The sequence below is a fragment of the Xiphophorus maculatus genome, chromosome 17 (assembly GCF_002775205.1).
Source record: "Xiphophorus maculatus strain JP 163 A chromosome 17, X_maculatus-5.0-male, whole genome shotgun sequence".
NCBI lineage: Eukaryota > Metazoa > Chordata > Actinopteri > Cyprinodontiformes > Poeciliidae > Xiphophorus > Xiphophorus maculatus.
In genome coordinates, this window is record NC_036459.1 from 10,852,022 (window position 1) to 10,861,797 (window position 9,776).

The following is a 9,776-nucleotide window of genomic DNA, read 5'->3' on the forward strand; positions in this document are numbered from 1 at the left end:
CGAAAGAAATCCTCGATTTTTTTTATTTTGCTGAGGCTAGTCCGATCCATTTGGCGGCTCGGAAAAAAAACCCCTAACCGTGAACAATAAATTTGTCACGCTGTCGCAGTTTTAAAAGACGTCCATTTTATGAATAAAGTCAAACAGGAGTAAGTTGGTGATGGCTTCTTGACAAATTCACGTAACTTTTGTTTTAAAGCAAAACGGCTAGAAGTAACATTCGTTTTCAGCTACTTTACATTTATCTGTAATACAGAGCAGAACAGAAAACGATTCCTGATGCAGAATCCTATTAAAAACTATGGTTTTACAAACTGCGCTATAAATATTTACATACTGGCAAACTATTCACTGTGTATTCCGTATATCATCAATTGACCTCTAAATATAACTACTAGCACCCCTGCATGGACAATGGATGGATGGATGGATGGATGGATGGATGGATGGATGGATGGATGGATGGAAACATACGGACTTCAAGAATGTATTTTTTTGTATTAGTTAGGCAGGAATAATAATAATAAAAAACACAAATAGGGAAGTCTCAAAGTTATTTGATGCCTGTTGTAAATACGACTCACAAGCAACTTTTGACATATTTCGACATTTTGAATGTATTTTAAATGATCCTGCACTCATTTCTGTCCATATTATATGTCAAAATACAATGTAAAACTTGACCAGGAAGGAACTGATGGATAAATAAGTTAGATTTATTTTTGCAACAAAAGCACTGCAGCAATCATAATGACTGAAAATAAACATCAACGTGTTGTGCTAAGGTTCTAAGTTCAGATCTGAACTTGATTAAAATGCTGTGCTCCTTAAGAGAAATGTGCATAAAGAAAGCTTGCCGACTGTAATGAACTGAAACATTTTCGTAAAGCAATTTTGCTTTTGGCCCAAATCCTTCCAAATGGTGTTAGCGAGGGAGAAAGAAAATTACTACTTTAAGTTATTCCTGCACATTGGGATTCTTCTGAATCATTGGCCACAGCACTTTAATTTTCTACAGTTCAAATGGAAACGATAACATTCTCGACTACTTGAATTTAATTGGTACATATGTGAACTACGCTCATGTAAACATCAGTGCAATGTATCTTGATAGAACATTCTCAGCCTTAATCCACATGTTTGCTGCGTTCCCTGCACAGTTTGTGACAAACTTTAAGCTTGTGTTTAGACACGATCACACATATATGGGCTACATCTACTAATTAACCAGTTTTTGAAGAGTATTGGATTTTATTTAGGGGTATTTAACCGTCATTCCTCGTGTATGTGCTATTTTGTGTTAATCTATTCCATCAAATCCAAATATAGCACATTGACGTTAGTGGTTTTAACTTGACAAAATACATAGAAGTTACTGTTAATGAAGAAATAAGACGAGTGGAGCACGAGAACAACGGCACGACCGAGTTTGTTTGGCTTTCACCTTAGGATTGCAGGTTTCCTACATGATCAAATCTAAAGAATTAATCCGGCTAACTTCCCAGCATGGATTTGTTACTCCAAATGTTGTGAATGGTTTTACCAGGGAATTGTTGGCGGTTGTCCACTGACTCAACCATATATGTGCATCATGTAGCCACCAGGAAGCACAAACTGCGACCTTAATTTAACGTCTGACCTACGCTCGGGAAATGACGCGCACACTTAAATTGACGAATGCGGCGTATTTCACGAATAAAGCGCGACCACTCTGTGGATGTTTTCCCTTCTTCTCCGTTGTAGTAGCTGCAGCGTCTCTCCTATGTCGTTCATTGAACCTTCGTTTCTCTCTTGCGCCATGTCAAATTGCAGCCATGAACAGCCTATTATGTGACCTATTTATCTGGGCCAATTCTGCCGGCTCACTCAGCCCAATTACTTTGCTGCTGGAATCTAGTTTGTTCTCCTTCACATTCTTTTATGACTAAATCAATACTTCCCGAGAGGCGGAGAGCTCTTCCCTTTTGCAGCTCTCGCAGCAGCACCTCGGGGTTACATAATGTAAGAAGCTTGATTTTTTTTTAAGTAATTCCCCCTTATCTTTTTGCTGCTTTAATGCTTTGTCGTTCCGTCTATCGGTTAAGACGACGTTTCGTGGAAACAACGAGCGCGCTGCGTTGCGCGTCGCGGAACACGAGCGTTATTTGCACTTTTCTGAACGCAAAAGCGAGGGCGACGCTTCAGGTTGTCGGTTCCATTTACTTATGAAGTCGTACCAGTGCATTTTCCCGCAATTGAGCCGTCAGCGGCTGTCAGTCAGGTGAAATTAACGAGTGTGCTGATTGTGCTGCCGGTAATTACAGAGTGCAGCTGGAGCAGTGCTGTGTCAAGCCTGGGAGGCATTTCAAGCTTACGTCTGTCCTTTCTCCCCAAACAAGCCAGGTCAATCAGTGTTCCTGCAGGGGGAAAAAACAAAACAAAAGTAGCTCTGACCAAAATCCGTAAGCAACAGGACTGCTTATGCAGGCTGGAGACATGAACAAAATGGGGTCATCGATGGTAGAGTAAGCCAGTATCCTCCAGCAGGATGCTAAAGATTGTCCTCCCTTAATAGGCCTGACGTAACGCTTTTAATGATGCGGCGGACATAAAGGTGCCAAATGCTTACTGAGGTTGGTGTCTTGGCAGTGGTGCATATGTCGCGTTTTATGGCTTCAATGTTTTATGGACTTGTTTCCATGGAATACTGATGTGGTTGTAAACATTTTCCGAATGGATAAAAGCGCAACGCTCCTGTGCCATCTGAAAAGTCATAGAGTCGGATTTGAGTGTTTTGTTGGTGTGAAGGAATGTAGAAAACCAAAAGAGTTTGGGAAATATTTGTTTTTCCAGACTGTACTCCCCATTCTCTCGTCAAAAGTTCACATACCTGCATCCAGCTGTTAGCGGTTCATTTAGTTTTTAATCAATCCAAGCAATAATTTCTCCAATATTCACCATCCATCTGTCTGTTTGCCCATCCATCCATCAATGTCCTCTTTTTCTTGAATCTGTTGCACATGGGAACATTTAATTACTTTTACATATAAATTAGCTATAGGAAGCCCAAAAAAGTACAAATTCACAGCTTTTTAAAAAATTGTTTACCATTACTGTACTTTTGGTTCAAATCCTGCATTATGACGTCTGAGGGGGCAACGGTGGTTAAGTGAGGAGAGAGATTGTCTTGCAAAGCCAATGTGAGCGGTGTATGAATGTGTGTGTGTAATTGTGTGATTAGATGAATATGGCTGGAGTATTAAGAGCTTCAAAAGGTCAGTGTGACTAAAAAAAGTGCTTTATAAATCTGGTCCATTTACCATTTATTAGTATCCAACTTTGATGTTTGGTGCCTTCTGTTCCGTAAACCTTTTTAATATTGACAGCAAGTCCTCAATGGCATTAAAGATGCTATTGCTGTTTTCATTTTTAGATATGCACCTCCCATAAGAGACAACTGGGTATTTGTGTATAGAGTTCTGCTTGTACCGTAAGTAAAATGGGATATATTCAAAAAGCTCACTGAGAAAAAGGAAATTGGCCTTTTATTTATTGGGGTTGATGACATCACAAGAGACACGAGTATCAACTTGATCAGCTGACATCAGTAGGTAGTGGTGCAGATTAATGACTTGATATATTAGGACATAGATTCTGAAGTATTTGAGTTGCTGGTTTGAAGTAATGCACATTGAAAATAAAAAAAATAAAAACTCGACCTCCAATACTTGATTATCACAGTTCTGTCATTATTGGAGCCAGTTTTTCTACGTTTCTTTACTTGTTGGCACTACTTTAGAAAACAGGTGACGTTAGCGTGCGAGTGAAGGTGAAATGTTTGCACAGCCAGTCCAAGAGGCCCTGTTTAGCAAATGACTTTGCCGCTTGGCCCCCGATGTGTCTTTTTAATAACACAAAAAGGCAACAAGGGACCACATAAATGTCCTCCGCAAACTCCATTTGTTATTGAGCTGGTTTACACCGTCCAGGCACACACTTTGTAAAAACCCACAGTCGAAATCTTTATGAGGCTTGTAACAGTCGGAAGGGCTTCTAGCTCTTTCCATTTAAAGTTCACCGTGTTGTTCGCTTTGTTCACATTTTCCCCACGTTTTGCTCTGATATTCACAAATCCAATACAACTGTCTTCAGAAGTAACCTAATTAGTAAAAAAAGAAAAAAAAAAAAAGGTGTGTTTTTGTGATTTCATCTCAGTATAAATCCAGCTGTTCTGTGAAGGCCTCAGAGGTTTGCTAGTGAACAAACAGCTCAAACACATGAAGACCACAAACACAGACCGATGGTTAGGTTTGAAATAACATTCCAAATTTGTAGTTCGTGTTGAGGTAGGTGCTCTTCTCAAATGATGCCATCAACTTAGGCATTGTGTCAAGGTCTGAAACTTGGTGTTCATAGATGCTCTTATTCAAATCTTTACAAAGAGGAATGGACGAAAATGCTAAGTCTGTAGATGTGGAAGGCTGGTAGGGACATTCCCTAAAACAGTGGTCCCCAACCCATGTATCATTTTCCTCCCACTTTCTAATGGTGCAGTAATTTATGTTCCTCCACCACACTTAGTCTCATTGATTGACACTAAGATTTGTGGTTGTAACATGAAAAAAAAACACAAAACAACTTCTAGACAAACCCCAAAATATGGAAAGACAGGGTAAAGTTCCTTTATTGTTGAACACTATGCAGTGCACCAAAGTAAATGGAATACTTTGGTCATGGTAAGTTTCTGACCCACATCCAAGACAACCCTCAGGAGGTAGAGTGGTTTGTTGAAAACAACAATAATGAATAGTGCGATGTACTTGGTCCAGGTGGTTCTGGAAGCACAGGGAGGCAGGAGTGCTGTGAGGAAGAGGGCCAGAGGCGAGCAAAGAAGATGAATGTATAAACACATAATACAGGTGTAGTGAGAGGAGAAGCTTTGTGCCAAAGTCCAGTCCATGAGATTTAACCATCCTGCAACTTTTGGTTTAGATACTTCTCCAACACACCTGAATCAAATGAGTGGGTCATTACCAGGCCTCTGCAGAGCTGATTAGGGAATTCAGTCATTTGATTCAGGTGTGCTGAAGATGAGACACATCTAGGCTAGAAGTCGCAGGATGGTAGTTCTTGAGGACTGGACTTGGGCACCTCTGTGGCAGATGAAAGCAGATGAACGGCAAGGAGGATTGAGTGGAATCCCGAGTGTCGGTCGACGTAGACGTTTGGAGCAGGTGGAGACGATGAGAGCAATGGAGACTTGGAACAGGTTAAGTGAAGAAACCATTGGAGGCTTGAAGCAAGGTTAATGGTCAGAGCATTGGAGGGCGGACAGGTCTGTCTGAAGAAGGTGATGGCGAAGAGGAGCTGAGATTGCCAGTAGTGGAGATGAAGATCCAGAGGTTATTTTAAGATGGTTTTTGGAGCGAGAGGTCCAGGAAACAGCATAGAAGAATAAATCCAGGGAACACCGTGGAGGTTACCTTGACAAAGAGCACAAGGAAGATGATTAGTTTTAGCTTAATGCACATGGATTAACCTCCACAAGTAAACACTCAGGTTGGCAACCAGCTCCTCTTATTCCTCCTGCTGGTGGTTTGATAAACAGCAGACGTGCAGGGGGACACCTGCTCAGCTCCACCCTTTGTTGCAGGCCTCAGCTGCGCCCTCTGATGGAGACCTGCAGCTCCAGAGCAGAGGAAGAAAACGCCATACAAAACCAATTAATTTTACAGTGTTTTGGGGGCTGGGGGATATAAGTAAGATGTCTTTTTGTCACAAAAACCCAAAAGAAAATGGTTATTTTTTATTGTTTTTTATATTCGATTCCACAAATAATCTATGCAGTAACTTTCAAAATTAGCTCGGATGAATAATAACCTGCTTTTCTATGCCTGGCTTTAGAATATCCACTCTTTGAATTTGTTTGATTGCAATAACTTGGGCATAAAAATGTTTGCCATGAGAAGTAAAACATCCTTGCTCTTCATTACAAAAGGTTCTGTCCTAAAGGGATAAACGTACTTAAAAAAAAAAGAAGAAAAATAGAAGTAGCATGAACATGCATTAGTTTTTGGTTGAATATTTCCTTAATAATTCCCTTTCATTGTATTTTCCGTCATGGATGCAATAAGTCTGAACAAGAAGACTGAATGTATTTGTTGTACAATTTCTGGTCATTTTACATTGGTGATTCAGTTGATTGTGCATTAGTCACTGCTCTCCAAGCATCAGCTGTCACATACTCTGCAATCAAGGCCCAGTAAACAACATCAGTAAGAGGCTTATCACTTTTGGTATTTCTGTTGGCCGCGAAACAAAACACAGACTTTGTGGTAATTGTTACTGGGGGACATGATAGAATTTTTCTCAAGACAGATTACTGTAGTGCTCAGGAAAGCAGGAATAGTGGAGATTGTGTGCATTCGATCATAACATGCTCAGTAGTGTATAACTGGGTAGGTTTAGCAAGGCACCTCTATTGCAAATAACTGAAATAAGTTCTACTGTAATTGACATATCTTTGGAAGAGTTTAATGTCTCACATTTTGGCACATAATGGAAGCAGCCAACATAGGACTACACTTCAACACCTTAGTTATCCAGGATTCTGTTTCTTGGCCTTTAATATTATCAACCCCGACATCCTTCACGGAAAGCTCAACGTGCCCACAAACAGCGGGGTGACATTTTCACCTCAACTTTGCTTTCAAACATTCACAATTTAGAGTTCGTAATTTCCTTGGTAACACTTAATTTGAGGGGGTATGGATAAGACATGACATGACACTGTCATAAACATGACATGACATGAAGGAGTGTTTGTGAATGTTTACAACTGTCGTCGTGAAGTGTCGTCCGGTACACGATGACACTTTTAATGCAAAGTTGACACTTTTAAATGGCTTTTTATGCAAATGTTAATAGAACTTTGCATTTAAAGGGTCATTATTGACCAAATAATGCAAGGTTTACACTTTTAATGGACTATTTGTGCAAAATTTAGTGCAACTTTGCATTGGAAGTGTCACTATTTACCGAATGACACTTCATGACAACAGCTGCAAACATTCATGAACACTCCATGTTCATGACCGTTATTTCATGTTTATGACAGTGTCATATCAGTCTTAAGCACACCCCTTCAAATAAAGTGTTATCATTTTCTTTCTAAATGCAACCATACAATATAGCCAACATCAAAAAAAAAAGAAAATGACAATAGAGTTATTTGATCAAGAAGTAAAGTGACTGCAAAAAGCTCATATCAAGAGCTCTGAAAGTATACATTTGTGCCTTACTTGGGGGGAAAAAAGGGGTCAATGGCTTAAAGCCACAGCTTCACTTCAGCTTAAACCTTGTGTTATATAATTCTTTCTCTATCCCCTGATTCATATCTAACAGACCAAGCTCACCCAGCTGTCTGTTTATGCGCTTCATCCTGCATTCATGGGTGCTAGTGCTTTTTGTATGTGCATGTGCCCCCGAGACCATCAAGGTTACATAAGTTTTTTAAGACCGTGCCAAGAAGACGATTGGAGAAGCGGCGTCGGGGATTTACGAATTGTAATCCGTGCAGACTCGCCCGTACAACCGAGGGAGATGAATGTAGGGTCTACTTTGCGAACAACCTAAAAATGAACCAATGTCATTCTTTTCCCCCCTCCACCCCTCACAATTAGTAATTAATTCTTCCCAACTACTGCTCTGCCTTCATTTTTTTTTTTAAGAGTGCCGTTCTAATTTTCCCTAAAAGAGAAATCCCCCACTGCAAGGAAATAATAGCTCTTATTTTTCTTTGGCTGGCTTGTTTGTAAGGACTTTTTTTTGTTGCTTTTCCTTTTTTTTCCCTGCGATCTATAAAAACATAATTTCACACACACAGCTTACATCGATTTCTGCTGTGTTGTCATTGATTGCAAATGTAATTTGCCAACCTCTGAAATCCTTCAGGTCGGTTTCCACACTCTTCATACACACGCACACACGCACGCCCACGCGGCAAACAATGCAAATGAATTGGAAGCTAAACATTGTGAGCATACAAAAGAACTGGAGCAAAACCGCGGCATTTTTGATTCTGGGGTAACATTATGTAGAATAGAATTTGGCAACCCTTGTAAAAATGAGCAAAATACATTCATTTGCATTACAGAAGCAGCTCCTGAGGGGAACAAAACAAGAAAAATACATTTTCTGTAAAAGACAATTTTGTGGATGCTGGAGTTATATGTATATCTTTTTGTTTGGTAAAAGAAAAATTGGCTATCTGTAACACTGATAAGTGTACAGTATCTTTTAAACAGCAATTCATGACTCCACTTCCTTTTTCCCTGGCGTATAAACACGATGCAACAGAGATTAAATTCCCTTAACCTTTTCGAAATCAGATTTAGAAAGCTCAATGTAGGTTTTTAACAACTCAAAGTTTTTCCCCCCAGAACTTAATTTCCCTAGTGAGGTGTCTAAAAGCAATCGGCTCATGCAAATCACACATGGTGAAGATGAGCTGGTAAGTCGTCCTAGTGCAGAAGCTTTGATCTCGCTTAGTCACCAAGTTCATGTGTCACAGGCTCCCATTGCGAAACTAAAACTACTCTCCAAAACTATAATTGATAATTGTGTTACAGCGATTACATTCGTACACTTTTTCAGACTTAATGGAGAGATGTAGCTGCAACAAATGTCAAATTAATTGTACCAGTGAAGACTTCCTGGTTTAGTCATCTTTAAAACAAGAGGAGGTAGATCAGAGAAGTGACAGCGACCCAATGCTTTTAAGGATGACTGCACAGAGGTTAGACTCTGTCGAGCTAAATTTAACCGACATCTAACTCAAAGGAAACATGTCATATTAATAAAATAATCACACCAGTTGCAGCAAATATGAAACTGTACAGGAGTTAAAACTGACTAAAACAAATGCTACAAATAACTTGATATAATTGTTATATACTGTATGTGGTTGAATGAACTGTAGATTTCATTTTGGGTTTTTTTATCGTTTCTTTGTTGTAAACTTTGCATTTTAGCTCATTCTTTTGTGCTTGCTTATTTATTTATCCATCCATCCGTCCATCCATTTTCTGCACACCTTTGTCCCTATCGGTGTCGGGAGGGATGCTGGTGCCAATCTCCAGCGAACGTTCCGGGCGAGAGGCGGGGTTCACTCTGGACAGGACGCCAGTCTGTCGCAGGGCAACAAATCATGCAGGACAAATAACCATGCACACACACACCTAGAGAGAATTTAGAAAGACATGTCATGTTTTTGGACTGTGGGAGGTAACCAGAGTACCCGGAGAGAACCCACACATGTAAACTCCATGCAGAAAGACCCCAGGCCGGGCATCGAACACAGGACCTTCTTGCTGCAAGGCAACAGTGCAACCAACTGCGCCACTGTGCAGCCCGCTTGCTTATTTATTCATCTGTTTTACCCCTTTGTGCCAAACCATGTTGGTTTTCTTGTGAAAGTGAGGCATTACGCAGACTAGAGAAAGAGCGATTGACGATGATTGTGACGTCATCGTTTTTAAAAAAGACGTCACAACCCACGGCGAAAAATCGCCATTTAGGTCTGCCTTGGTACTGATTTCTACAGAGGATGTCACAAGGGTTAAAAGACTGGTCTAATTCTTGAGAATAGAAGATCAGTCTGGAACAATTACATTTTTTTGTTCCAAAGTAATTATGACTTCCATTATGCCATTGTAGGTTTATTTTATCTTTATTGTCACTGCTGAGTTTCAGATTTTCGCTGCGTGGAATCCCTACTGTACCACAATGTTGCAGAA